Below are 5,617 nucleotides of genomic sequence, written 5' to 3' on the forward strand. Positions count from 1 at the left end.
TAGAAACACGTTTGGTGCATGCGCATGGGCTGCATAATTGTATTATGTAGTCCGTATTTCTGTTAAAAGCATGTGCTGGTAACGGTGAGATAGGACTCGGGAAACGAATCTTGACCAACGTTCGATCGTTGAATACCAATTCACGCTTACCTCATGCCCATATACCTCTACCCATTATATAAATAACGATGCTTCCACGGAAGTTGCTTCATCGAGGAAGGATGACATTGAGTGAGCATATGGTGCGTTACAACGAAATACCGGTCACTCGATGCGTCAAAGGAAGTGCACGGGTATCCGCCTTGAAAGGAGCACGCGCGGCAGAGAAAGCATCTTTCGCCGCCTTGAGCAACGCCGATCCACTCAGTCACCTCTTCGATGGCCGAATAAGAAAAAAGAACTGTGTGCAATAACAAAGGGCTGTCGGCCACGCTAAGTGATTGCGTATTACACGCCGCACACGTCTGCAAGCTTGCGTAAGCCTTGTGGATCGCGCTACGTCAAATTCGGTGAATCATCGGCGCGCGCCAAAGAGTGCCGTCCATCGCCTTGCGTTGAATTGCATGAGGGGCCCGATTTACGATGGGTTGGCCAGGTGAAGAAAATGACCGTGAGCGTAAGCCAGTACTCTCCATCTCGTTTCTTTCGCGCAGTGTAAAAAATAATTGTCTAATGTTGCGACACCATTTGGCTGTGATATCTGTTAATGGCCTCCAGACCTTCTAATGCATCTATCTCCATAGGAGAGCTTTTTGCGAAACAATTATTCTTCCCTTCTCTCTCTCTTGCAAATGATTTATTCTTTGAACAACAATGGAAGCTTATAATTTTGTTGCCACATTGCATCAATAAAAAGGCGAAACTATAGGCTTATGCCTGAAGGAATTGCCGTATGAGTGCATTATTCCTGAGAAACGTCTAGGTCTTTTTTTTTTCTTGCACAACGAAATATCCCCCTCTTTACCAGTAGTAGGAGGAGGGCGAGAGGAAGGGAAGAAATGAAAGGCAGGGAGGTCAACAAGACGCACGTTCGGTTAGCTACCCTGCACTGGGGGAAGGAGTGAGGGGATTAAAAGGAAGAGAGGAGAGGTGAAGGGCACCGTGTGGGTGCATGTCACCTTGTCCATTGCACGCTTATAAGCGGTCATGTAGTCCGGTTGTTTTTTGAAAACCTAACAATCCCCGCGTCGTTTTGCTGGCCTGCGACGCGTACAGCCATGCATGAACCGAGGATCTTCTCTTTGGAAAAGGTCTACTATCTAGTGTCTCAAAGGTTTCGCGTAGCACGTGGCATTCGCTCGCAAAACGATCACATGAACACAATAGACGTTCTATTGTCTCGTCATTATCGCACGACTCACATCTGAAACTATCCGCCATTCCTATGCGAAAGGAGTGCGCCTTCAGCAAAGCTACTCCTAACCACAGGTGGCATAGTAAAGTTTCATACCGGCGGGAAAGGTCCGATGGAACTTGAAGCTTTCTCGATGGATCCAAATTATGTAGGCGGCGGTTCCCAACACTGGGGTCGCTCAGCCAAGTTTCCGATCTTGTGCTTGCGAACGAGCGAAGGCTCCTTGCAGCGTAGGTTCTCGGCAAGGGTCAGCGAACTATGTAACTCGTTACTCTTTAGTACTCAGCGTTCGGTTTTTCTATAACTCTCTTAGTTCCTCTTTTTCTGTCAAATTTCCACTTCCCCAGTTTAACGTGGCTAACGCATCTATGTCTTGCATGACCACCTGCCTATGTTTCCTTTATCGATGTCATTCGCCCTATTCCGTATTTACCAGTCAAACTGTATCGTGTTCATTTGACCTCGGTGTTGTTGATTTTTCAATACTTCATCCTTATAAATACACCCCTCGAGATAAATACGAGTGTGGCAAACGTCGTTATAGATGATAATTAAGATTTTAGGGCCACTACTACAGCTTTCTGTGATGACATTGCTGTTTCCTCAAGAGTGAACACAGCAAAAGGGCGTCTCAAATAAAAAGTCAGAAAAACTTCACCGACGATCGCGGTACTGCCTAACGTGAATTCTTAGCGCAGCATCGTGTTGTGGCAAAGCGAACCTGTCGTTTGAGATTTCGGCTTTGCGCGGAGTATCGACCACGCCGTAAATCATATTTCTTGTGAAGTAAGGCTGCACCCTCTACAACAGCGCTACTGACATTCTTACGGGCTTGAACGAAACGTTGTAAATAGTGCAGTGCGTGTGAGTGACCTTATGTGTTATGTGACTGTTACGCGTGTATGTAACTGTATGTGTTGTGTGTTTATCATTGTATATATCATTGTCATCACCCGGCAACTGGAGTAGCCGGTCAGGTGAAAAAAACGGGCAAACCTCTCCAGCGCCCCATTAAAATAATTCTCTCTCCCCTACTCCATTACTCGCCCTTCCATGGACAAGCGAGGTAGCCGCTACGTATCTGTAAGGCGTTACGTGCTCTTCGTTGACGCTGCATATGGCTGATGACGATGAAAAATCACGGCTGAGCACTTTGCAGTGAATGGGAAGCATTAATCCACGCACTCGTTGCTCGATTAGCATTGTGTGATAAGTTGTGGTGGTGTGGACTTGCCCGATATGCCATAGTCCGATTCTTTGCCCGATTGGGCACCTTTATAGTGTTTTTTTTTTTTTGACGACATTCGGGTCAGCGGCCGGGTACCCTAACAACTCGACAACCAAGTAAGGTTGAGAAAAAAAAACCAGGGTTCATCGTATTACATGCGAAGCATTTCTTAGTAAACTTCGGCGACTTTGAGCGTACCTATCTATCTATCTATCTATCTATCTATCTATCTATCTATCTATCTATCTATCTATCTATCCGCTTACCTTTGGGTGCTCTCGAGGTCACCCCCTAAACTTGTCGTGAACCAAAATTAGCATGGGAGGGTAACATGGTTTGACGAATGTGACGCGCTGGTCAAGACATGAATAATGTCACAATGCCGTCGCGTACGTCGTCAAACACTTCCCACCAGACAGTGGAACATACCCATGGGCGGTATGTGCCACTGGTAAGCATGTATCTGCCACAGGTGATTGACACTTAGTATATCTACCCAGGAACAACGAGAACATGCTTGAGCGATTTCAACACGTGAGCGTTAAGCAATACCCGACATCGGTAGCATCGACCCAATGACGGCATAGAACGAATGTCAGTGTTCAGAAAAATGTGAAACAGGCAGTGTTGATGCCCCGACGAATGCAAATAATAGAGAGAGAGAGATCACAAGGAGAAATGCAGAGAGGTTAACCAGGGCTGAGCCCCGGTAGGCTACCCTGCACTGGGGACAGGGAGAGGGGAAGGAAAGCTATAGAGGAGGAGAGAAAAGGTCACTGACTGGGCCGACGCGTAACAGTTTCACCATCACAAACGATGAAACAGGCCGGTGTCTTTGAGAAAATGCCAGAGTGGTTTTGTTGCCTTTCGGAAATTGTATGGGCGGTGCCATGGTCCTAATACTTTCTCGACAATGAAATCACTTCTGTCCAGTTGATTTAAAACACTGCACAGGTGAAGCCTCTCGTTTGTCTATGTCGGGCAGTAACATGTGTTCAATAGTCTCATCGACGGTGCAGTCGTTGCACTCCGCGCTGTCGGCCATCCCTATCTTAAATGAGAAGGCATTGGTGAAGGCTACACCCAGACGCAGAAATGCAAATAATAAATTTCAGGGTCCCAGCGAGAATCAAAGCCAAGCATTCTGCGTGGCAGCAAAGCATTCTACCACAAAGCTACGCTATGTCCCGGCGTATATAGCTTTCAAATAGGCGCCAATCCTCGTGAAACGTCAATGGGGGTTGCAATGGTGCCTACCGAATTTTATAAACCTTACATATGTACTACTTTGATACAGCCGTCACTTCGGGTTACGTCAATTGTGGTTAGGCGCCATGCGCTGAAGTTGATTTATGTAGCAGTGTCCAGGGCCACCAGCCTGGCGAGCATCAGCGCTTCATATAATCTTCTGGTGTTGCTAATACACATGTCTCACCTGATATTGTTGCGCAAGTGCAATCAACAGGTTACATAAACATCTGCAACTCTTCAACATATGTCTGTGCGTGCAACATTTGCACATATATTCAGCGTCATTTTATGACGTGTCGCTCAATGAAAAAAAAAATGCAACATGGTCACCTTCCTTTCCTCCGCAAGCATCGCATAACGTCAATCCCCAGGTACGTGGGATTTGCCTAATTTTTTGCATCTCAACACCAGGGGTAAGGGAGAAGACAAAAAAATATTGTATATAACCGGAAGCCTGGATCGTGGGGTGCGGATAGGGGTAAGGATGATAACAATGAAGAAGAAGATGTTTTATAGGTAGAAAGAGAAGAGGCGGGCCTGCGAAGAGGGCTTCTAGCCTGCTACTCTACATGGGGGTAAGGGAAAGGGGAAAGAAAGAGGAAGGCATGATGAGAGGTAAATATAGGGTATAGCCGAATGAGCCACTGTACACACTGTCACACATTAAACTCTTTATACATTCGCTGCATAAGCACATGTTCTAAAGACGAGCATCTAAACCCTTAGTGGGTAAGAACCAGGATAAAGGTACAAGCAAGCGAGCAAGATCCAGCGACGGTGGGGCACCATGCACAGGGTTCCACTGGCCGCGCAACTGACAACCTGAGTAATTGCGTGGTTTTAGGGGCTGGATGGCAATAACGCTCCACACAGTGATATCACAAACACTGAAAACATGCATGCACCGTCGTAAGCAATACGATATGAATAAATGAAATTACCTAAACATACTAGTTGATCGAACTTGACAAGTTCGAAAGTGTCTACGGTGCTAAATCTTCAAGTGGGAAAGCATATTTTACAATTTAATATTAGAAATGTTTATTTACACTATTCGGGCAATCGCTAATAAAAGACGAAGTTGATGTGCCTTATTTGTCACACTGCTCACGACCATGTACAGCGCAGAGACGCATGTATACACGACAAGCATATTTCGAAGGATTTGTCGAGAAGTGTGCTCTTTCAAAAAAAAAAACACACATGAAGCAAGTTTACTTAAGACATTATAACCAAAAATCACGCACGCATGATCTCCTCAGTGGCAAAACGAATACGAAAACATAAGAAAAAAAACGCGATCGTATGGTTTGCACATAGACGCAGATTCGCCGTTCCTCAACGCTTGCAAGCGTAAAGATCGTGAGCATAAAACAGAGACAGCTAACAGTGCACCATCTTTGTTTTCCTCACTTCGAAGAATCGCTGCAGCTTGTTCATCCTGAGTGTGCGACGTGCGTGGTTTGCCGATCCCTCCTGGAAGGCCTTCAGGCAGGACTACACAAGCTAATCTCCTTAGTGAATTTCGAAGGAGTTCGTTCTGTTTCATATACATATATTATATACTTGTTTCGCTTCTCCCCGCCTCTCAAGATGATTCCCCAGCAAAAGTGATTCGCGCATCAGTGAGAAAATCGCTCGCCTGAATCCCGACGTCTCCATAGGGCCAGGCAGTCTCTCCGGCCGTGAAGCGCTTTGCGTTTAACGTATTCCGACAGTGTTTCAGAGATGCATGTCGCACGCGCTTTGGGGATCGTAATGAAGCCGAAATCTCTCCATCTCTT

This window comes from Rhipicephalus microplus, chromosome 2 (assembly GCF_043290135.1).
Source record: "Rhipicephalus microplus isolate Deutch F79 chromosome 2, USDA_Rmic, whole genome shotgun sequence".
In the NCBI taxonomy this organism is placed as follows: domain Eukaryota; kingdom Metazoa; phylum Arthropoda; class Arachnida; order Ixodida; family Ixodidae; genus Rhipicephalus; species Rhipicephalus microplus.